The sequence below is a fragment of the Fukomys damarensis genome, unplaced genomic scaffold (genome assembly GCF_012274545.1).
Source record: "Fukomys damarensis isolate Sample0158 unplaced genomic scaffold, DMR_v1.0_HiC HiC_scaffold_14, whole genome shotgun sequence".
In the NCBI taxonomy this organism is placed as follows: domain Eukaryota; kingdom Metazoa; phylum Chordata; class Mammalia; order Rodentia; family Bathyergidae; genus Fukomys; species Fukomys damarensis.
Window position 1 is genome coordinate 83,730,133 of NW_022900926.1, and position 25,934 is coordinate 83,756,066.

Here is a 25,934-nt window from a genome sequence, read left to right on the forward strand (position 1 = left end):
AAAAAAAAAAATAGGGAGGTGCTTTTGAGGGCAGCTAATGATGATTTGGGGGAAGTGTGATAAAATTGCTTAATTTTTATATATATAATTGCATCTTAATTCTTTTTTCATCTTCTTCTCTCTTCTTCCCCCTACCTCCATCTCTTGGTCCCTTCCCTTTTGCAAAAGATCTCTACCAATTTCCTATTATCTTTTATTTTGTTCTTTACTTATATTTGGGTTTCTCAATAAAAGAAATTGAAAGATATTTAAGCTTATGTGTCTTATTTCACTTCACATTTTGATCACTAGTTTATCCATTTGGTACAAATGAATCAAATTTGTTTTTCTTTCTAGCAGAGCAGCTATATAAGACTACTTAATTTATGAGAAAAAAAATCAAAGGCTTGTTGAGTTTTCAGGATATATTTATCATTAACTTAAACCAAATTGGCAGAAAAGTAAATGTCTGCTCACAAAATGAAGTAAGAGTCTGTTTTTGTTTACAACAGGACTTTCCAAGGATTCTCAGTGTGATTCTCTATACACCACTCTGTGCTCTAATGGAAAGAAAACTTTCTTAAGCCATCCTTCTCAGAGTGTATGAGTGCAGAAAGAATTCTCTGCTTCAGTGGTCTGTGTGGTTGAAAAGAGTCTACTAAAGAGAAACAGCCCTGGGCCATATGCCCAGGACAATAGTATATTGGTTACCCATCATTATGACTACAGGGATTGACTGATTGCATGTCAGCTTCAGTCTACTTACTTTATATAAATTTAGGAATTTATTCCTCACAGTAGTCTTAAAAAGTAGGCAATGATAATCTCCATTGTGTAGATTGTTATAATTTAGTTCTAGAATGTCCCAAAGACCTCATGTGTTCAGAGGTGAGGCTTTTTGAAAGTGATTGGATTATGGATGGATTATTTAATCCTCATACAAGTTCAGAGCTCATTGAACTAAAGGGAACAATCACTTATTCTCTGTCATAATTTGGAGGTGAAACATAGCTGGAGATAGGTCACCAAGGACATGACCCAGAAGAGCATGTCTCTTTCCATGGCTCCTCCCTTTTCTTTCTACTTGGCCCTCATGGGTGGAGCAGCTCTCCTCCATCATGCCCCTCTGCCTTGTTATTTCTGGCTTGGAGCAGGCTTGATGGTGGACTAGAATTTGAACCAAAACAAACCTCTCTTCCTGTAAGTTGTGGAGATTGGCTATTTTTCCCAGTGGCAAGAAACCAAGAGATAAATAAAGAACAGGGACATGGTGACCGGCCAGTGTTACAAAGCTGATTTGAACTCAACCACCCTTGTTCTACAGATTTTACTCTTCTCTACCACAATGCACTGTATAGTCTTTGTCAGGGAAAAGGCCTGCACAGAGAGAGAAAATTATAGTTGTGAATACAGAGTGGTTGCTCTACAAAGAATTCTCAAGGCACTACAGAGAATTCTTCAAAAGTTTTTGAGTCTACTTTCTGACCTGATACTAAAATTCAGTTCAGCACACATTAATCAAGTGGCACTTATGATCTGGGAATCAAGCAAGGCACTAGGGACAAAAGGACAGGTAAGATACAGATAAGACACACTAAATCTTAGAAAGATTTTCTTTCCTTTATAAATGCCCTCAGATAACAATTCTTTGCTGATGTCCTTGAAGTAGCAGTAAAATGCAGAGCTCTGAATGCACTTGTATTTCTTACTAGAGGTTATCATCTAATTTCATTCACCTCTCAAGTCATTCAGACAAGTACAGCAAAAGATGACAATATCAGATGAATCTGATTCATGGTGTCCTCTGGCTATAAGAAGTAGGCCACGGCTACTCACAGCTGCTTATTATTGCACTGGCTTTCTGTTGAGCTTTTTGGACCACAAATATGCAGTAATTTTAATAGAAGCAAATAAATCAACTTTCTTCTTCCATCCTTGTAATTTGTATTATTTTTGCCTTTTGACACATAGAACAAAACTATCATTTGGTAAACAAGCAAAAATAAAATGACATGGCAAAACTGCCACTCTAGGAATGAAGACATCATCTGAAATAGTTTTGCTATCAAAGTTCATGAATTATATGTAATATATGAAAACCTCATCTTTGAACGCTTAGTGGCAACTACAACCTTGATTATGATTATTTTCTACAAGTGCCATGAAGCAATTAATGAGGGAGCCTAGAAATTAGAAAATGCAAAAAGAGAATACTTGAACCCTGCAAATAAACGGCTGCACGAGTTGAACAGCCAAGGACTTCTTATTTCCAAGACTCTTGAACCTATGTTAAGTGCTAGTCTTGTTGGTAGAGATTTTTGGGACCATACTATTGATGACAACCCAAATATTTTGAGATAATAAAAATAAAAACTAACAACCTAATCAAGCCCTATGCTAAATGTTTAACATACACTCATTTCATGCTTCCAAACATCCATTTTACATACAAGGAAGTTGAGGCTCAGAGTGATAACTTGTTCAAAGTCACATACATAGTTGTGACAGAATACGGCTCATGTTTACCTTCCCACATTCTTTGACAAAAAAGACATTTTACATTTTCTCCTTCGCCACATTTAGTACCCATTCTTCCAGTGTGGCTTAAATCAGCAACAATCATTTGTTCTCTTATGGTTTCTGTGGGCCAGGAACTCAAACAAGGTAAAGCAAGGAGGCTTTATTTCTGCTCCATGGTGTTTGAATCCTCATCTGGGGGAGAAATCCTCAAGAGACTTGTGAACTTTAGAAAGTGGCAGTTGGTACTGGTTGTCAACTGAAAACAGATTTTGATTGGAACACCTATGGGCTTTCTTATGTCATAATGGCTGGTTCCAAAGCAAAGAAGATGGAGACGGGGGTGGTGGTGGTGGGGAGAGAAGAACCAGTGTGTAGAAGTCACATTACCTTTTCGGGGGAAGGAGGTAGACAGCTTTCAGTTTTAATGAGGTATAATTTATATACCATACAATCCTGTCAATGTAAATAATTCAATCCTTTTTAGTAAATGTATATAGTCATGCAACTTTCACTACAATCCAGTTTTAGAACACTATCATCAAGCCAAGACATTTCTGTAATGTTTATTTGTAGTTAATCTTTGTTCCTATTTCCAAGCTGGGGTCACCATTGAAGAACTCTACAATTATTTCTTTTCTGAAATTTCATATATTGTACATGATATCATGTGATATGTGGCTTTGCATATATAACTTCTTTTACTTAGTGTAATGTTTTCAGGTTCATCTCAATTTTTAAATTTTCACTAGTTGTATTTTATCACTGAATACCTTTTTATTTTATAAATTCATTACATTTGGTTCATCCATTTACCAGTTGATAGACATTTTTTTTTCTATTTTGTGGCAAGTAGGAGTAATGCGGCTATAAATATTAATGTATAAAAATTTCGCTGGAGAATACATGAATAAATATTTATTTTGTAACTGTACTTAGGAGTGGAACCCCAATGTGATATGCTTGATACTACTAACTGGAAATTTTTATTGAGTTCATTGGAAATAATGTTGCAAGTATATTACTTAGTACTATAATTTAATTTATTAGATTGTTCTTGTGAAATTACTACTTGAATTCTCATCTGTGCCACATGTTTATGTAGTATTTTCTTGCCTATTAGAATTTGTTGATTCAAATGTAGATTTTCTATGGCATACTTTTAACATTTTTCATCTTTTGTGTATGTGGATTCAATTTATTTTCAAATTTCTTATTAGCATGTACTAAGTATAATGAATTTTATCGTGGCATATTCACAAATTCAGACACTTTGATCTTACCTATCCGCTATTCATTACCCCACACCCTCCCTCATCCTCTTCCTCTTTTCTTCTACTTTCCTATTGTCATTTTTTTTCTAGATTCCACATATAAAAGGTGATACAAGGGGGATCAAAAATATAGAAAACATTTAAAAATGTTTTAAACCCTCTTATTACTGTAAAACATATTGCTAAGAATGATGGGATAATTTTGTTTTAAGCAAGGGGGTGTATTTTGAATATTTAGGGCAATTAACAGCAGTGTGTCTTTTACTGTAATAAAATTTTTTAAACCTAAACATATGTTTTGACCCAACCTCTTGCTTATCATTCTTGGTGTGACTTCTCTATATACACACACACACAAACACACACACACATTCTGTAGTTTTGTCTGGTACTTTACCTGACTAATCCAAAATAACAGATAAATGTTTCTGTTGTCATAGAATAAAGACTTTTAGCTATAGAAACTACTGACTGGTTTCTCTATGTTATTTTCTCCTACTTCATTCAGAGTTCAACAAAACTCTGAATTTGTTAAAATTCATGATTGAAATGTGAGCAAGGAAGTTAGAGTGCTATTCACAACTCCTAGTTCCAGGGAATAAACCATGAACCAAAGTCTATACTCTGTTCATCCTGGTAGAGAGATAGAGTGAGGGCAAGAGAATAGAGGTACTCTATTTTGTGACAATGAAAAGCAGCCAACAAAGCAACAGGGAAGCCAACTTAGAGCTTTTATATCTTCCAGAAGATAATGTAACAAACACTGAAACTTTTCTTCAAGGAGGCTTAATAAGTGGGATATTAATTTATAGACTTTGTTACTTGAAGACACAATTCCCAACTGTGAAAAGAACAAATTGTATTTGTCTCTTTTGATAATAGAACAAAAGTATGGAAGTACTTGTTGTCATTCACAGACTTGCTATACACTATGATTTATTCCCAAGATTATTAAAATTTCTCTTTTGGAAAGTCAGTGATAGTAATAGTGTTATGTATCTTCTGTGCACCTGAATCCATAAGAGCTGTACATTAAAGCAATGCGTTGAGATTACAACTAGAAATGTCTTATCCAAGTTTTAAAATTTACACTTTCAGATCTTAGAGGAGATAGGGAGAAAGCTCTGAAGATCTGAGTAAATGACAGAAATAAATGACTTGAAAATTGGAAACTATAAAATATCTCTATAGAAGGGGCATAAACTGCTAAACTAGGGATCAATTTGAACTAGTTGTGTGCAGGACTCCCACTGGAGTTAATCAGAGTCACACATAAAAATCAATGGAAGGGTTTTACCTTGAAACTTTAAGTGAAGAAAACCAAAAGTCTGAACTATTTCTTGGTAAATGTCTGGGAGTGGGTCAGTCTTCAGGGAGGTCAGATGCTTGATTGAAAAGAATGTTCTTATAACTTTAATATTGCTAGATAAATTAACAGAAAAGAGAAAAACCCATTCACTTTCTTTTAACTTGGAATGATTTATTTTTAAAAAGACTTTCACACTTGTTCAATTATTATTTTTTCCAGATGGTTGAGTATTGTAATGACTAATACTCAGTCTTTGAAGAAATGGTATAAAATTAGACTTTAGTCTTAGAAAAAAAAAATCCTTTTGTTCAGGCTAAACTAAACCTATGGTCCAGAGGGAAAATTATGTCTGCTCTTGTTTCTGGAATAGGAGGTAGTAGTTAGTTGAGCATGCACTGTACTGTTGTGGGTCTACAGGGATGAACAAAGGAAGTGAAATATTTCAGGTAAGGTCAACTTCCTGAAGTCCATTATGGAAATACTTTGTCTCTGTGGTTCAGGAAATCATTAAGAATCCTCTTCTGCTTCCTGGTATGATTTGATTCTATAAGGAGTGTTTTATTTCTAAAAAAATGCTTTAATTGACTAGGTATTTGAAGAGCAGGTAAACAGTGTCTTGCTTACAGTTTGTGTTGATAAGAAAATACACTTAACTGGAGAGGAAGTTTTAAAACATCCTGAATTTTAATGTTAGTTGTGAAAATTTTCCAAACCAGTTCTGTAATTTGTAAGCTTATTATTCATATTGCTATTATGAGATATTTTCATCATTTATTAGAATTTTATTACTCTATAACATATATATTAAATTGGTGTCAGAGATTTATATTATGCAACCTTTTAGGATCCGTTACATGATAACTCAGTCTGATAAAAAATGATAGTACTGAAATGGTCTAAGCTTTTTTTTTGAAATGGTAGGAAATGCTTCGTGTAATGTTTGTATCAAGAGCCACAAAACATTTGCAGATAGTGGGATTCCATGATATTGTGTGGAATTTGGGTCTTTAGAGATGATGTTTTCAGTTCTTTTACACTCCGTTGTCTAGGGGAAACCCACAGGTTCATTATCTTGTTGAAGACCATACGGAGGGTTAGTGAAATGGAAGAGAGCCCACATATTCTGATTCCTGTCCAGAGGTCTGTTGAGTATGTCATAATATCATCCTCAAATACTACCAGATTTCTCTAAAAATTCACTGGACCACCTATCATTTCACGGTTACCTAAACCTTTGTTTTTCTAAGGCATTTTCAGGGTTACAAGTTCAACTGAATTAACTCATCAGTACACAAAATTTGCATTCATTATTTTTGTCCTAAAATGATCTCTTTAAAATTTCACGCTTATTTCAGGTTTCAGGGTTTTGAGATTTAATAAATTACTATGCAATATACTTATAATATTGCTTCTCTGGATTTCAAAGGGCTCATTAGAAAATGAAGATCTTGCTATAATTGATCTCCAAGGCCCAGACCTAGAATTCTATTAATCTGCTTACAATTTCCACTTATTCTTTTGGTGAACTCTCTCCAGTATTAGTATTTTCTTCTATTTTTTTTCACTGTGGAATCAAGTGTTTCTTGGTGAATCCTAAAATAATTATAGGCATGGATGGTTAGAAATATTTTCTAACAAGTGTCTGCTTCACTCCTGAATTAAACTGAGTTTAATACTGACCCTGAGGATAAAATAGCTGTAGTCTTTTAGATTCCTAAAGAGTCTAAATTAACAGTGTGTTTTCATGTTCTTTAATGCAAGTCTCTTCTGAGCTCTCTGTTCTCAGATTATTAAGAGCCAGGGTACAGAAACATTCCTCAATTTATCTTCCACCACTTTCTCCCTGTCTGTACTTATTGAACTAGCATCCCAAGATGGGTAAGCTATGACTTCAATGCCCAAATTCCTAAGTCCTGAAAGTCCTGTGTGTCCCAGTGCTCCTAGGACATCAGGTAGTGTACAGCTAAATGAACATCAAGCTGCTCAAAGACTTCTCAGGTTGTGCTGATGCACACTGGTGGGTCATGAGCATAAGTGACAGCAGCTGTGGGGCGTGGGGCAGGAGTCGGTGCAAGAATTTCAGACTTAATTTTTCTGATGCATCAGCATCAGTGTGAAAGTGATTATATTGGTGATGATGATGATAATAGCTATGTAATAAATGCTATTGTTAAAACTTGAAATCTCTACTGACATTGAGAAATGGGAAGAAAGGAGCTAAAGGTGTAGGGAAGGTGGGATGGGTAGGGGAAGGGTAATAAGGGCAAAGAAAAAAATGTGAGATAATGAAAAGGTGGAAATAAAGTGTTTGTAGATGGGGAGGGGAGGAGGGGGTGAAGGGAGGGCAGGGACAAGGGGGAAAAATGAGAATCAAGACTTGTCATGTAGAGGTACAAGATCCCAACAATGAATGTAACTGTACTGTATCCCTAAAATGGACCAATAAACTCAATTAAGGCTAAAAAAAAAACTTGAAATCTGTACTAATGATAGATAAAACCTAAGAAAAAGTTTGGCGATGCAAAATTATCAGTTATAGTACATCTACAACCTTTATAATTTAAATTTATTTATTGAGCAGCAAAATAAAAATTGGTACACAGCTAAATGTCATATGAATTCTATTCTATTCATTATAATATTCAGTTTTACCTTTGTTTTCATTGTTAATATAAGCTAGTCCACTTAGGAATGAAATTATTGTTTCAGATATCAAGGATATTAGAATGCAACTTGACCAAATTAATTTTGAGCATAAAGGATTTATAAAAATGCTAACAAATGCCTAAACCGTAGCTGTCAGGGGTGTGCAGGGAGATCTTGAAAAGAATTTTGGAATCAGAGGGCTTATTTTTTAAAAAAAAACATGTTTTGTTTATTTCTGCATGTACATTTCAAGATAATTAAGATACAACAAAATATAAAACAAGCACAACTTAGAGATATTACAGGATATTTTTTCCAGAACACCACAGTAAACTGAATATCAAAATAAAGTGAGTCACACAAAAATTTTTTTGGTATTCCAGTGCAAATAAAAGTTTTTAGGATATACTGTATTCTTTAAGTTTGTGAAAGGATTATGTTTAAAAATAAAATGTCTATAGTTTAATTAAAAATACTTTACTGACAAAATATGCTAACAGTTATCAGAGGCTTCAGTGGGTGCTAATATTTCTGGTGTGGAGGGTCTGGCCTTCATGTCAGTGGCTGCTCATCCAGCAGGATAGAGGTGGAATAGCCATAGCAGTTTCTTAATATAAGACAACAATGAATTTTGCCTCACTGCTTGACTCTTTCTTACTTGAAATTTTTCTTTGTGGTATGTGTTGTCTTTTGATAGCATTTTATTCACAGTAGAATTTCTTTCATAATTGGAGTCAATCTTCTCAAACTCTGCCAGTTGCTTTATCAACTAAGTTTATGTAAATTCTAAATACATCATTGTCACTTCAATGATATCACAGTGTTTTTGAACAGGAATAGATTTCTTCTCAAAGAATGGAAAGAAATCACTTTCTTTGCTTATCTTTAGGTAGCAACTATTTGTCAGTTAAATTCTTCTTATAAAATTCCATCCACTCAGTCATATTTTCAGGCTGTTTCTAATTCCAGCATTTCTGCTGTTTCTCTCACATCAGCAATTATTTCCTTCACTAAAGTCTTGTACCTCTCAAAGTTATTCACGAGGTTTGGACTCAATTTCTTTGAAATTCTACTTAGTGCTAACATTTTGTCCTCCTGTGATCACAAATGTTCTTAATGGCATCTAGAATGGTGAATAGTCAGTGTTTTTTCAATTTATTTTGCCAAAATCTGTCAGAGGAATCAATTTGACAGCTATAAGCTTATAAAGTGAAAGTTTTAAATAATCAAATTTGAAAATTGAAATTGCTCCTTTATCTATGGGCTGCCCAATGGGTGTTGTATTAACAGGCATGAAAACATTAATTTCATAGTACAGTTCCATCAGAGCTCTTGGGTGACTAGGTGCTATGCTAATAATCTGTAAGGTTTTTAAAAGAATCTTTCTTTCCCCTGTGCATTAAGTCTCAGCGATAGATTTAAAATATTCAGTAAACCATACTATGAACAATACCACCCAGGCATCATGGTCTTGTTTATAGATAACAGGAAGAATAGATTTAGTACCATTATTCAAGGCCTTAGGTTTTCAGAATGGTACATAAGCATGGGCTTTGTCTTAAAGGCAAATGCTGTGTTAAGCTTTTATGAAAGTGACAGACTGCCCTTTGAAGCTTTGAGCCAAACATTGACTTCTCTGTGGCCATGCAAGTCCTAGGTGGCATCTTTGTCAAGTGTAAGGATCTCATCTACATTGAAAAACTGTTGTTCAGTGTTGCCACCTTCTGGATAATGTGGTAGTTTATGCACCAGCCCTTTTTGCTTTACACTTATTTTATGGAGATGGTTTATTTCCTCAAACTTCATGAATCATACTCTGTTAGACTCAGGTTTTTCTCCTGAAGTTTCCTCTCTTCTCTGTTTCTTTGTTTGTTTAGAGTAGGAAAAATTTATTGAGGGGAAGAAAGCTTCTGTCTAAGAGAGACCAAAGAGGGACCGGAAAGTGGGATGCCCATTCTCCAAGATGTTTTATACAGCAAAGCCATGTGATGAGGTGGGTACAAAGGGGACAAAACTGTAAGACTCAATGGAAAATTATAAGGTAGGGCAAGATGATGACCAACTAATAAGATTACAGTAACCCAGGTAATATTGATTGAATGGGGTCAAATAGGAGAGCAAGTCATGTAGCAAGTGTACAAGGATTTTCAGTAAGGGTGGGGGTCAGGGATATTTCCTGGAAAGGCTGGATTAAGACCTTGCCCTCCCCACACCCAGGTGATTGGTACCTATTTAGAAAATCAATCACTACTATTTATCCCTAGGGGAAGCACAAGTGTATAGTAGTTTCTCTCCTTTTACAATTCTGGCCTTCAGTGAATGTGTCTTGATTGTCCTCTATGTTTGATTCCTTACTGTGTTGGCTCCTTGCTATGTTGGCTGCTCTAGGGCGGCCCTATCTCATTACCCACAAGATATCTAATTAACTTATCTGCAATATTCCCTCCTCTGAAGAAGTACCTTTAACTACTGTGAGGGGGCAAAGGATGAAGACAGCTCTGGCTACTTCCAGCTGAAGAGGGTCGTAGTTGTGATCAGCAGTTAGAGTTGCTCTACAGAGGGTCTATTTAAAGGCTTTCGACAGGCACCAGGCACTGTCATCTTGCTGCATAGCTTTTAAATCAGGAGGGGAAAAAGCCAAAGAAACAGTTAGGAATACATGGGCTAAATTATAAGGTCAGCAGGATTGCTATGAATATAGCCCACAAAAAGGATAAGGAGAAGGTCCAGGGGACTTCAGAATCCAATATAGAAGTAGTATAGTTTAGCAGTTATGAGCTGTTTACAAGGTTGTTTAAAAACTATTTATGACTCTTGATTTTAAGTTTCTCTATAATATATAACTGTTGTCTGTTAACATTCTTCAGGGATTCAACTACTAGAACAACCATGGTTGATAAGAAATAACACCCCCTAACTATGCTTTATATTTCAAAGTGCTTAATGTGCAGACAAAATTATAACAGATAAGCTTACTTCTCCTACTGTGCTGCTAATGTCACTGATTTCTTCTGGGTGTTCAACAACTAAAGCTTAGAGACTTTATATGAAGTTTCTAGAGAAACAGCGGACTGTGGCAGGTCTGGATAGACCTACTAAATTGGTAAACTTTGTTGCCTTTGGTTCTCCCTCCCTGAAGAAAGTGGCACCATGCTTGGCAGATTTTTTTTCAGTTTTTACACAGAACATATACCATATCTTGGTGTATTGCCCCAACCATTTGCAAGTTAATTATCAAAGCTTTCAGCTTTGAATGGGTCCCAAAGTAAGAGAAGATTCAACACTAGCCACAAGCTACAAGCGACTTCATGTATGTGGCAGGTGTTTGAATTTTCATGCACTTTATCTAACCTTTCTCTGGCATACCAAGCACCTGCATTTACTATGTCCTGATCACCAAGTTATTTCGCCATAATGCTATCAATATCATGAACTAGTATATTGTCCTGGAGAATAGTAAAGAAAACAGGATTCCTCTAGGATATAATATACTAAGAGAGATGGAGAGCTTTCATATAGGTCTCAGTGAGAAGAGTGAATTTTTTTTCTTGATTAGGTGTTATAGAAAATAAAATGTTTGCAGGGTCAATGACTACATAAAAGGTGCCAAGGGCTGTGATGATTTATTTTAGTGATGATATCACACATTGAAATGCAGCTGTAATTTGTGTTACAATTTAATAAGGTTTTTGGTAGTGCATAGGTATCACTGAACATGCATCTGGCTTTTGCATTAGGTAAATAGTGGAGTAAAAAGGGGAGGTGCTAGGAATCGCCACCTGGCATTTTGCATCTATTGCTGATGGTGGTACTTATCCCTGCAACACCCAGAGAAACAGTTTTTTCAATGGGGGAAGCAAGTGGGTGTGTTAGTTCTGTATTGTAAGAGCCCTTATAGAGCCAGCGTTCATGTTATTAATATTCTTTAAGGTTTTGAGCAGGACCTCATATTATCAGAACAAATATCACCTTAATTATTTTCATGGTTTTATAAATCTCTTTGATTAATGCTCTGCATTACAGTGAATTCTCAGTACTGGCATATTACTTATTAATTCTCCTTTGACTGATTACATTATTAAAGTTATCATTTGCATTGCATTTCACTACTACTGCATTTTAAAATTTCTAATATATTACTGTTAAATTTTATATATTATCGGTTTGTTTCTGTTTACAACTCCTAACTTTTTTCCTCTTCTTGGTTTTTTGGTTAAAGTGATGTCTTCCTTTATCTAACTAGATATTTGTAGTGTAAAGTATTTTGAAATCTTTTTATTTTTTTAGGGGATAGATTTCACATGGAGTGACTTTCTATACCAATTATTAGTTTGTTGGTTGTCTATTCCAGTATTAAAATTTCTATTGGTTTTCAATGTTTGTAACAAATCATTACAAACTTAGTGACTTAAAACAGCGTCCATTTATAATCATATACTTTCAAAGTTTCAGAAGTCTTAGAAACATCTTAGAGCAGGATATAATAGGCTGCAATTAAGGGATCTGCCAAAGCTATACCCTTATTTGAAGTTTGGAGTTCTTTTTCAAACTCAAGTGGCTATTGGTAAAATTTATTTCCTTGAAATTGTAGAATTAATGGAGACATTTCTTCATGTTCAATAGGAGAGGCAGTTTCTGACCTCTTTTAAAGAGCTTATCTGGTTAAATCAGGTCTACCTAGAATAATCTCAAGGTGAATTGATAAGAACCTTAGTTATATTTCTAAAGTCCTTTCACTCTTGTCATGTAATGTCACTCCACCCATGGAGGGTTATTTATCATATTCACACAACTGCCTGCACTCATTGGGAGCTAATTAGGCAATGGGTAGAATCTTGAGAGTTATCTTAGAATTCTGCTTACTACAGATGTATTTTAAATTACTTTTAGAGGGTTGGTATCATTTGTTTTCTGTGGATATTTTACCTCTTACTTTTCTTTTATTCTTCTGCGGTACAGGGGATCAAATCTATGCCAAGGAAGCACTCTCCACTGAGCTATAATGTCAACATTTTTTATTTTGAGACAGGACCTCACTAAATTGCTCAGGCTGGCTTCAAACTTCTGATCCACTTGCCTCAGCCTCCCAAGTAGCCAGGATCACAGGTGTGAGCCACCATGCCCATCTTTTCTTTGTTTTCTTTCTTTTAAAATATTTTTTTAATTGGTACATTTTAGATATACAATACAGTTATATTCATCATTGGGATCTTGTGTACCTTTACATGACATATCTTTGTTCTTATTTTTTCCCCATTTCCCTAGCCTCCCTTCCCCACTCCACCCTTTCTTCCTTGTTTTCTTTTCTCACTGTTTGGATAGGTTTTGTTACTGCCAATGGTCAGTCTCTTTTCCCCAATCCAGAAGTAAATAGTATACTTTTTTGATACTAGTTTTCAATGATGATTTTTGGGATGTTGAAGACAGAGTCAGGGTGTCAGAGAAGTGGAAGTTTTCTGGTCTATGTCCTGGTCAAATCTTCTGCCTCTACTTAGAATAAAACTATAATACTAGGAATCCCTCTGCAAGGTTTTTTTTTTGTTATTATTTTGTTATTATGACTGCTCATTTGTAAGCTTAATTTCAGGATTTGGGGAAACCAGACTCACACCTTGTCTTTAACAAATGAGACAGGCATCGGTTTTAGGTGGAACTTTAAATTTTCTTTGTTCCCATTGGCAATATATGGTCCTTAATCAGATATTCTGTGGATTCAGACTCACTGACCCTATTGCTTTTGTCTGAATCTAGTCCTCCATGACGTTTAATTATTAAATTGTTTTATTTTATTTTTTGCACTACAATTTCTTCTCCATATCTGTTATTTTGCCTTGGCAGATTCAACCAACCTCAGGTTGAAAATATTGAAAAAAAACCCTATATCTCTACTGAACATATATAAATTTTGTGGGGGGAAAGTATTCCATAAGCATTACAACATAAAATGATTGATAAAACATTTGCATTTGATATTATATGTAATCTTGAGATGATTCAAAATACAGAAGAGGATGTGTGTAGGCTGTATAAAAGTACTACATTATATTACATACAGAACTTGAATATTTACAAGTTTTACTTCTCACCAAGGGTCCTGGAAATAATCTCCCATGAACATTGAGGTATGTCTACATTTTTTGTTACTTTTGTATCTGAGAAATAGTTGTAGTTTCAAAAACAGGAGCCCACAATTCCATTTTCACCTAAAAATTTGTGGGTTTTTTCTTGTTAAGTGTATTTAGATAGCTGATTTGGATGCAAATTAAAGTTCATGTGATTTAATGAGGATATTATTCCATTTATATTTATTACATCACTTACATAATGAATGGATTTGCTCTTTGTGGTATACTAGTGTTCTGTGTGCATCTTATTACTGGGCATGAGAAAGCAACAAAAAATTTCATGAATGCCATCTGATGATGAAGTTTTATTCTCTTGGATTGTTGTATTGATTTTTGCTCTTTAAGAATGTTCCCTTAGGTTGGGTTTCTGGGATCTTGACTATTATATTTTTAGGTGTATATATATATATTTTTTTTTTTCTTTTTTTGATCATAGCTATTTGGAATCCTATATGCCTCAGTTATCTGTATGTCAAATTCTTTTGCTCTGTTTGGGAAGTTTTTTGTCATTAATTCTGTGAACAGGTTTTTAAAAAATGTCATTTGTACTTTCTTCTGCTACTTCATGGATTCCTGTCATTCTTATTATTCTTTTTTGCATCATCTAGGCATTGTTGGATTAATTTCTCATGATCTGTTACTGTTTTTAAGAGATCTCTTTTTTCATCGTCACTGACCACAATCCTGTCTTCTGTGTCTGAAATTCTAGCTTCACATTCATTCATTCTGCTGTGAATACTTTCTGTGGAGTTTTTTTTTTTTTTTCTCATTGAGTTTATTAGTACATTTTAGGTATACAGTACAGTTACATTCATTATTGGGATCTTGTACCTTTGCATGACAGGTCTTGGTTCTCATTTTCCCCCCTTGTCCCTGCCCTCCCTTCACCCCTCCTCCCCTCCCCCTTTACAAACACTTCATTTTCATTTTCTCATATTGTTTTCTTTTCCCTTAATAGCTTTGTCCTACCCTTCCCACTGAACAAAATACTACAAGCAATTAGATAAAAGAAACAAATCACATGCAAAGGAAAGCCCATCTGAATTACAGCAGACTTTTCAATACAAACCCTCAAGTCAAGGAGAGAAAGCTCTAAAAAAAACCAACTTCTATCCTAGACTATCATGCAAAACTATCAAAATTGATGGGGAAATAAGACACTTCTATGAAAAAGAGCATTTGAGAAATTTCATAAACAGTAAACTGGTACCCAAACACTTCTAATTAATATCCTGCAAAAAGAAAATTAAGGCTTCAATCCCTGGTACAAAAAAAAAAAAAAAAAAAAAAAAAAAAAGAAAAAAAAAAAAAAAATAAAAAAAAAAAAAAAACAAAGAAAAAAACATTAAGGCCACAACTGCATAAGGGCCAACAGCAAATATACCAGGCTAGGCAAGAAATTAAAGGGGGGAGAGAGAGAGAGAGAGAGAGAGAGAGAAAATAAAAGACAAAGAGGAAAATAGCATGACAATGAAAAGTCAATACATATCAGTTATAACCATCAATGTTAATGGACTCAATTCACCAATCAAAAGAAGTAGGCTAGCAGAATGAATTAAGAAGCAAAATCCAACAATATGCTCTATACAAAAAACCCACTTTCACTGGTGTGTGAAAAACTAAAAGTGTAAGTCAGGTTCAAATGGTATAATTGGTAGTGTGGAATTGGAAGTAAATAGCTAAAGGGGAAGTGGAAGGGGAGGGTAGAGCAAAGAAGGGTAAAGCAAAAAGGTGGAAAAAGAAAACAATGGAAACAAAGTCTTTGTAAATGATGAAGGGGGTGAAGGGAGGGCAGGAGTATGGGGAAAGAATAAGACCCAAGATGTGTCATGTAAAGGTACAAGTTCCAACAATAAATGTAACTGTATTGTTTGCTTTAAAGGTACCAATAAACTTGACAGGAAAAAAAAAAGAATGTTCCCTTAAGAATATCTGAACATTAAAATACTGTCAGTTTCCATTACTAGAATAATGTTGATTTACTAGAACAGAGAACACAATAAAATATTTATATGAATTGTTTAAAAATCAGATTCTATCTTAATCTTTTGAAAAGTCTACCAGAAACATTACTGGCTGTTGTCTTATTGCAAAGACTTTTAGGATATACAAAGCAGTTATATCATTTAGCCATTTTCTTCAATTGCTAAAAAGGGCTGTACTCTTAGATCTGGTGAGGAAAAATACTTTAAAAAAATCACCTTATTTGGAATAATTTAGATTTATGAAAAAGTAAATGCAAGGACAATATGGAGAGTTCCAGTATATCAATTCTAGTTTTCCCTAAGTTAATGCTTAATGTTACCATGGTACATTTGTCACAGTTTAAGGATATTTCACTTTAGCTGAAATCCATTTCTTTGATTTCACCAAATTTTACACTAATGCCCTTTTTCTGTTTCAAGATCCAATTTAGAATAACAGATTGCATTTGGTCATGGTGAAGAGGCTTAAAAGACTAAATCACATAGATTAAAATACATTTGGCTTATCATTTCTGAAGCAAACTGTATCTTAGACCAGTTTGAAACCATGCTTGTTTTTATGGACAGCCTTACTAGTTAGGACTCTAAAAACATCACAGTTAAGTAAGCATTTCAGTTGATTTTCCTGGCTGTGTGGAGTATGTTGAAAGAAGGTACAAAAAAAAAGGCACTGATGGGATCTTTAGCTGTGCCTTCTCATGAGAACAAATCTCTCACTAACACAAGAAAGAAGTATTAGGAATTCAGGACTAGTCAAATGGATCTAAATGAGAAATTTAAAATAGGAATAGCCCATTTAACACCTCATAGAGCTGTACCTTTTAAACCATTCTTCCTGGCTGCTGCACTTCTCTGGAGCTAAATGATGGATCACTGAATGTTTGAGCATGTGGTCATGAAAGGTACTGTTTTAAATACTGGAGTGTAGAATCACTAAAGAGACAAAAGTCTCTGAAAAGGTAATTATGTAAATTAAGGAGGATATCATTGACAATACAGCTTGATTTATCAGCAAAATAATACCTTGTGTAATTTTGAGACTCTTGGGTAGTTCCTAGTAGGAAGGGTAGAAATTTCTAATACTAAATGTTTAACTACCAAAATGTGCTCAAGGTTCAAAATTTGCAAAAAGTAGTACTACAGTCTTATGCTTGATACACCAACTCCCAGAATCCAGTGGGATTGGGGATGTAGACGTGCCTTCTCTGTACCATTCATCTCATGCTCTAGCTCTTCAGCCTCAGCTCTCAAGTTGCTAAATGATGAGTCCCTCTCACAGTCATTAGGAAATTGAAAACTTTTATTTTTTTCTCCTAAATTATTTTATTGGCATATTTTAGGTATATAATCCATTACGTTCATCATTGGGAACATGTACCTTGATGTATCAACATGATGTATCTTGGTTCTTATTTTTCCCCCACTCTCCTACCCTCCCTTCAACCCCTCCACCCCTCCCTATATACAAAAACTTTGTTTACACTTTTGTTTCTTTTGACTTTATCTATGCTGTTGTTGTTTTTTTTCACATATTCCAGTTACAGTTGGCCTCAGTTTTCTCCTTAGCCTCAGGGGAATTATTATTCAGTTCTATTAGTTATGGGATTGTGGGAAGGTGGCTGAATTTTGGATTCTGTAGGCTGGGAAGCCATATTACACAGACCTGCCAAAATGTGTATGTCTTGCACACTATTATGCTAAGAGAGTTTTTGTTTATCTCCCTGGGCTTAATTACAATTCCAAATGCCCGATTTTCTTATACCTGCTTAAATATGTAACAGGAACAGAAAGGGTTTATTATTTTTAGGAATTAAAAATGGAAGGTGGAAGCAAGATGGTGAGAGTGAAAAAAAATTGTTCTCTTTAATTTGATGTTATTTTTCAGATTTGCCAATTTCTCTACTCCCCACTCTTTCCTGCATTGATACTTGGATTTCTATAAATTGGCTTATCTTTCTCCTCTATGAATTGGTAAGTCTACATTCTATATTCTTTCCCATTAAGTTTACTGGTACACTTAAAGCTAACAATACTGCTGCACTTATCATTGGGGTCCTGTAACTTTACACTATATGCTTTGTTCTTCCTAGTTCACACTCTCAATTATACCATTTGAACCTTATTTACATTTTTAGTTTTTCACACCAGAGAAGCTATTCGGCATTTACTCATGTGTCCTATTTATTTCAGTTAAGAATATAGCCTCTGTGTGCAACCATTAGCTATAAATGTCTCCACTTTCTCATTCTTTCTTGTTTTGTTTTTTTTTTGAGACAGGATCTCACTACGTAGTTGAGACTGATCTGGAATTTACTATGTAGCCCAGGTTGGTCTCAAACTCACAGAGATCCTCCTGCCTCAGCCTCCCAAGTGCTCAGGTACTTGTGTTTGTGAGGCAGGCACTGGAACCACTGAGCTAAATCCCAGGCCCTACTTTATTATTCTTTATGGCTGAGTAGTACTGTAAAAAAAAAAATCCACATTTTCTTTATCCAGTCTCCAGTTGATGGGCATTTGGGCTATTTCCAAGTTTCAGCTATTGGAAACAGTGCCGCTATAAACATGGGTGCACATATATCACTGTGGTATGATTGTTTTAATGGTTTTGGGAAGATACCCAGCAGGGCAATATCTGAGTCAATTGGGACTTCCAATCCTAGTTCTTTAAGGTGTCTCCATATTGATTTCCATAGAGGTTGCACCAGTTTGCCCTCCCACCAACAATGGAGAAGGGTTCCTTTCTCCCCACACCCCCACCAAAATTTGTTATTGGTTGATTTCTTGATAGCAGCCATTCTTTCTGGGGTGAGGTGGAATCTCACTGTTGTTTTCATCTGCATCTCTGGAATGACCAGTGATGATTAACATTTTTTCATATATTTACTTGCCGCTTTCACTTCTTTGTCTGAGAAATGTCTGTTCATTTCAGATGCTCATTTTTAATTGGTCTTTGTATTTGGGTGGTCTGATTTTTTGAGTTATTTATATATTTTAGATAATAGTCCTTTGTCTGAGGAGTAGCTGGTAATTTTTTTTCCCACATTGTATGTTGTCTCTTAGCTCTGTTGATGGTTTCTCTTGAAATTCAAAAACTTTTTAATACAATGAGATCATTGTATTACATTTGTTACATCATATTACAATTGTTGATTCTTTGTGGAAGTTCTCAGGATGCTGAGGATTTGTTCATAAAGTCTTTTCCTATGCCAAGGTCTTCAAGAGTTCTACCTAATTTGCTTAGCAGTAAGTTTAGTGTTTCTGTTTTGATATTTAGATCTTTAATCCTCTTGCATTTTAGTTTAGTGCATGTTTAAAGATAGGACTCTAGCTTTAATCTTTTGCAAGTTGAAAGCCAGTTTTTCTAGCACTCTTTATTAAAGAAGCTTTCTTTCCTCCAGTGAAGATGGTTGGCTCCATTCTCAAAGATGAGGTAGCTAAGTACATCTGGAGTTTTTTCTGCATCTTCCGATCTATCCGACTGGTCCTCAGGTCTGTTTCTTTGCCAGTACCATGCTGTTTTTATCACAGTGGCTTTTTAGTATAGTTTCAAGTTGGGAATTGTGATACCCCATGCTATGTCTCTGTTGCTTAGAATGGTTTTTGCTATTCTAGGTCTCTTCTTGTTCCAAATGAAGTTTTGGATTGTTTTCTCAAGTTCTGTGCATGATACTATTGGGATTTCAATCAGGATTGTATTGAGTATGTATAAAAGTTTTGGAAATATGGCCATTTTCACTATGTTGATTCTTCCTCCCCAGGAGCAAGGGATGTCTTTCCATCTTCTTATATCCTCTTCTGTCTCTTTTCAGAGTGCTTCAGTTTTCAGAATAGAGATCTTTTGTCTCCTTTGTTAGATTGATTCCTAGATATTTCATTTTTTGGATATTATTGTGAAAGGCATTGATTCCCTTATTTCTCTCTCAGTGACTGTTATTCACATACAAGAAGGCTATTGATTTTTGAGAGCTGACTTTGTATTGAGATGTTCTACTGAATTGGTCCATTAAGTCTAGAAGTCTTTTGGCAGAGTATTTTGGACCTTATATGTAGAGTATCATATCAGCAAATAGTGACAGCTTAACTTCTTCCTTTCCTATCTTTATTCCTTTTCTTCCTATCTTTTGCCTAATTGCTAGGTTAATGTTTCTAGAACTATATTGAACAGGGGTGGTGATAGAAGAAATCCTTGCCTTGTGCCTGATTTTAGCATGAAAGTTTCCAGTTTTTGACCATTTAGAATGAAACTGGCTGTTGGTTTTTCATAGATAACCTTTATCAGGTTGAGATAAAGACCATCTATTCCAATTTTCTGTAGAATTTTTATCATCAATGGGTGTTGAATTTTGTCGCATGCTTTTTCTGCATCTATTGAGATAATGGTTACATGGATTTTGTCCTTGACTCTGTTAAAATAGTGTATTACATTTATTGATATATGTATGTTGAACCATTTTTGCATCCCTGGGATAAATCCAACTTGGTCAGGGTGTATGATCTTCTTAATAATCTTCTGTATTCTGTTTGCCAGTATTTCATTGAGGACTTTTGCATCTATATTCATTAGGGAGATTGATTTGTAGTTCTCTTTTTTGGTTGGGTCTTTCCCTGGTTTTGGTATCAAAGTAATACTTGCTTCCAGGAATGAATTTGGAAGTATAGCTTCCCTTTCAATTTACTTGAAGAGTCTAAAGAGCAGTGGTGATAATTCTTCTCTAAATGTTTTGTAGAACTCAGCAGTAAAGCCATCAAGACCTTGGCTTTTCTTTGTTGGTAATGTTTTAATTACATCTTCAGTTTCATTAAATGCAATTGCAGTGTTTAGACTTTTTATATCTCTTTGTTCAATTTTGGAAGTTCATATATATGTAGGAATCTGTCCATTTCTTCTGTATTTTTTGCATTTATTAGAGTACAAGTTTTTGAAGTAGGTCTTCATGATCCTCTGTATTTATGGTGGATCTGTTGTAACTTTATCTTTTTCATTGCTAATTGCATGAATTTGAGCCTTTCTTTCCTTTTTTTATGATGTTGACTAAGGGTTTCTCAGTTTTACTTATTCTTTTGAGAAACTAACACTTTGATTCACTGATTTTTTTGTATCCTTCTTAGTCTCCACTGCATTCATTTCTACTCTGATCTTTGTAATTTCCTCCCTTGTACAAGCTTTTGGTTTGTCTTGGTCTTTTTTTCTGGAAGCCTAAAGTTAAGCATTAAGTTGTTTATTTGAGCTCACTCTGTTTTCCTAGTATGGGCATTTACTGCTATGAATTTCCCTTGTAGAAATGCTGTCATTGTGTCCCATAGATTCCTGTGTGTTGTATTGGCATTATTATTTACTTGTAGAAACTAATTTCTTCTTTAATTTCCTCTGTGACCCAGTGGTTGTTCAACAGGGTGTTGTTTAATTTCCATGTGTTTGTGAAGTTCTTGTGGATTCTTAGGCTATTGATCTTCAGTTTAATTTCACTGTGGTCTGATAATATACAGAGGATAACTTCAATTCTTTGCATTTACATAAGCAATTTCTATGAGCTAGCAAGTGGTCTATTTTGGAGAATGACCTGTATGCAGCTGAAAAGAATGCACATTCTGCTTTTGTGAGGTGGAACACTCTGTAGACATGTACTAAGTTCACTTGTTCTAAGACTTGGTTCAGTTCTGTTATTTTGTTGTTGATTTTTTGTCTAGATGATCTGTCTATTTGTCAGTGGAATATTGAGGGCCTCCACTACAATTGTATTAGTGCTTATTTCATTTTTCCTATCCATTAATATTTTTGTGTAATTGGAAGTCTTAGTGTTTGGTGCATATACTTTATGACCATCATTTCTTCCTCTTGTATTGTTCCCTTTACAAGAATGTAATGGCCTTGCTTGTCTCTCTTAATTAGTTTTTGTTTGAAATGTATTCTGTCTGCAAATAAGATAGCTACCCCCACTTTTTTCTGGGATCCTGTTGCATGGAGAACTGTTTTCCATCCTTTTACTCTTGGTCTGTGAATTTTTTTGTGGATTAAGTGTGTTTATTGTATACAGCATACTCTTTGATTTTGCTTCTTAATCCATTCTGCAGGCCTGTTTCTTTTAATTGGTGAATTGAGGCCATTAACAATGACTTTTCATTGTCATGTTATTTTTTATTTCTCCTTCTCTCTCTTTAATTTATTGCCTTGCTCTGTTGGCCCTTGTGGTCTTCATTTTCTTTTTCTAGGGTATTGTTTAGAAGTGTTTTCAGTGCCAGTGTGATTTTCATGAAATTTCTCAGGTGTTCTTTGTCATGGAAGTATCTTATTTCCCAATTTTGAAAGATAGTTTGCAGGATACATCAGTCTATGTTGGAGATTGTTTTCTTATAGGACTTGAAATACCTCACTCCAGGCTCTCCTTGACTTGAAAGTTTGTGTTGGAAAGTCTGTTGTGAGTCTGATAAGCTTTCCTTTGCATGTGATTTGTTTCTTTTCTCTTACTGCTTGTAGTGTTTTGTTATTCTTTTGAGTTTCCAGGATCTTGATTATTATATGCCTATGTGCAATTTCTTTTTGATCATGGCTATTTGGCGTCCTATATGCCTCATTTATTTGTATGTCAAATTCTTCCCCTCTGTTTGGGAAATTTTTTGTCATTAATTCTGTGAAAGTGTTTTTTATGTCATTTGTACTTTCTCCTGATGCTTCATAGATTCCTATCAATCTTATATTTTTCCTCTTTGCATCATCTAAGAGTTGCTTGATTGATTTCTCATGATCCCTGACTGCTTTTAAGAGATCTCTCTTTTCATGGTCACTGACTGCAATTCTATCTTCTATATCTGAAATTCTATCTTCACATTCCTTCATCCTGCTGTGAATGCTTTCGATGGAGTTTTTAATCTGGATATCTGTTAGAATCTGTTTCATGGATTCCATTTCTTTCCTATATTAGACATTCATGGTTTCCATCATGGTCCTGAGCACATCTAGTTTTTTTTTAATCCTTTTCTGTTCTAGAGTCTCTATTCATGCCTTTCATTCTGCTCACCATCTCTGTAGTTATCTGGAAAATTATTTCTGTTTTGAATTTTTCTAGAGACTCATTTATCCACATTGTTACTTCCTGTGCTATCAGATCAGGGTGTCCAGATGGTTGACTGTCAGACTTTTCCACCTCATTTACCCCAGAGTTTACTTTTGGTGAGGTGTAAGCCTGTGTTGGTGTCTTGTTTAAGTGTCTTCTCATTTCTATTTTTGTTGTTGGTATGCTCCTTGGTTTAATTCCTGGGATAATACTCTTCAATCTTCTAGATATAGCTCATCTTTAGGTTTTGAGTCTCTAATGACTCTGAGCCAACCTCAGTTTCATTATACCAGGGAAGACAACTGATTAGATCAATCATAACACCTTAGCCCACATGATACAATCTGCAACACAAAAGCATCAAGCATGGTTTAGAATATGAAATTTGTGGTAATTAGTAATCTATCACCTTTAACTATGTGAATTAAATAAAAATTGAGAACCAGCCCAAAATATGTTCATACTGAGTAAACTTTACCCTTCAGCAACTATAGCAACTTTACCCTTCAGGATGGGGTTTTGGAAGGAGTTGTGGAGGGATGGATAGATAGAGCAGAAAAAGGTTAGAAGTGAGGTCAAAGCACACAGGACGATCACATAAACTCTAGAAAGCTGTTGAAGGGAAGACAGAACGAAATATACACAAGAACAGAACAAACTAACAGAAATAGAGATGCTAGAGACTGTCATCACTTTCTTTTAAAACTAATGGCAGTTGAGAGAAGGAAAAGAGAAGAAAAGGAAAAGAAAGAAAATAAATTTGAATTAGGATAGGACAAGGAACAAAAATGGCATGTAATAGAGATCAAGGTAGGGGAGAGAGAGAGAGAGAGAGAGAGAGAGAGGAGATAATAAAAAGATTGAAAAAGGAAAAAAAGCAGCTGTCCCCTGAGGTTCAGGCTGATTTCTGTCTGCAAGGCCCAAGTTGAAATCTCTGACCACCTGCTGGGTTGAACTCTGCAAGGTTGTCCTGCAGTTTCCAGTTGTTTTTCCCCTGAAGTTAGACCAGGTTCCAATGTGAGGTGCTGGCCCCTCTGACTTACCAACTATGGTGGTGTGGTGTGCCTTTATGGCATGTTTTTTTTCACTTTTCCAATGGGCTTTTCAATTTTCATCTAGGAGCCTGAGAGAGGCCCTCTTTCTCTTGTTTGAAGGTTGGAGTGTGGATACTAACACTGCTATGTTGGCATCCATGGGGCTCGGCTCCTTGGGTGATCTGGGCCATAGGGGTGAGCCTTCCAGATGGTTGCAAGCTGCTGCCGGTCTTCTACATTCTATTTTTGTTGTGTGGTTAGTTTTGACTTTTCATGCCATATTTGAAATGATTTCTCTCTATTGATTAATGTCAGATAAAAAGATTTTGAAATTCAAACCCAAACAGCTGTATTCTAAAATTATTGATTTACATTATTTAGCTCTTATATGCACATAATGCTATTTCCAACATCTTTCCATTTAGCCTTTATGTTTAAGCTTATTTCCATACTTTTTAAACAAATATTATTGAGAGCAAGGATTTTTACATACTTCTAGAGTATAACTTGCCTAATTTTATTTTAAACAGTAAAATATGATTTTTTATTAACACTTTTTTACTTGAAGACTTGAAGAAAGTATTAAGTGTGTGTGTTGCCTGTATCTACAGAATTCTAAATTTCTATGCTAGTCTGTTATGGTTATGAAGCTATCCCTCCAAAGCCTTAGGCTTTCATAGAAGAGGCTTTGGGGAGGTGATTGGGTCATGGAGATTGACACTCTTCAGTGTATTAGTGAACTGATGAGTTTATAGCTCAAGGTGATGGTGAGATGAAGCCCAGTTGGCAAAGGTGGGTCACTGGAGGTGTGGCATAGGAAAGTCTATCTCCCTCCTTCCTCCTTTGATTACTTTTTTTGTTGTTGTTTTGTTTCCTGCCTGCCATGCTATGAACCATTTTCCTTTGCCATGCCCCTCTGCCTTGCTGGCTTGCCTTTGAGCCAGCCAGCTTACTATCAGAAATCTCTGTAAACTGCAAATCAAAGTAAACCTTTCCTCCTGTAAGTTGTAGGTGTCAGGTATTGTGTGTTAGCTATAAGAAAGTACAGTAACTAAGTCATAGGCCATCTATTTTTTTCTGTCTGCATGTGATCTGTGTATATTAGATATGTATGTGTGTATCTGTGTGTGTGTATGTGTGTGTATGAGGGGGGAGGGAGAGACAGAGAGAGGGAGATTTAAAGGAAGAAAAATATACAAAAAGTATATAGAAAATTTGCATTTTTTCACAAAGGCACAACAGATATTATATTTTTATGTTAGGTGAAGCAAGGTGGAATTTGGCATGATGTCAAAATACATGCTTATGTCATATACCCCTTTTGCAAGTCTACCAGATAGTCAATAAGGCTGTGTAATAATTTACTAAGTCTGTTGAAGCCCATATGGTTGTTTTCATGAAAACAACATTTACCACATTAGAAAACATTGTTTTTGTTCTCCGCTGCAATTAACTACCAACCAATAAAAATTCAGCTCCATCTGTTGAATGAATTCAAATGTGTACTAATCTTTCAAGAAATGTGGGGAGTCATTAACATGCTGGCCATGGGACTAGAAAATGACCAAGTTATGGGACAAGTTCCACAAATGCCAGAAACAAGGTAGTTGGAAATAGTCTTTCTATACTAAGAGCCAAGAGCATTTTTACAATGGAAATTTGGGGAAGGGGGTTTACATAATTTGAGTTTACATTAAATTGACTTTGGTTATTGACCAGAGAGGTGGAATAATGCAAAGTGGGAAAATATTGGGAGAGGAGACTCTGGCTGTGGTTAATATTTATGAGCAGGATAGGTGACACCTGGTGGTGTCAAGGTTACAATACACCTTCGAGAATGTGAGTTTTGGTTTGGCTCATAGCTGTTAATTAATTCTCTCTCTCTACCTTCATCTTCAGGTCCTTGGAATTAAATTTGGGACATTTCTCTTATAAGACTTTTTTTCAGAAAAATACAATCAATTGTTCCTCTTTATTAGTTTACTTTTCCTCTTTTACCTTAGTTAGTCTTCA

At 35.2% G+C, this 25,934-nt stretch overlaps 1 long non-coding RNA gene across 1 annotated transcript in view; it reads left to right on the forward strand.

Annotated features, from left to right (window-relative positions):
• The first annotated feature begins 2,840 nt into the window (after window positions 1–2,840).
• Window positions 2,841–25,934, forward strand: part of LOC104847981 — a 36,827-nt gene continuing 13,733 nt past the window's right edge. Inside the window, exons 1-2 of the long non-coding RNA XR_776270.1 lie at window positions 2,841–2,928; window positions 17,721–17,806. This is a non-coding gene — a long non-coding RNA (uncharacterized LOC104847981). The remainder of the gene's footprint in view (window positions 2,929–17,720; window positions 17,807–25,934) is intronic.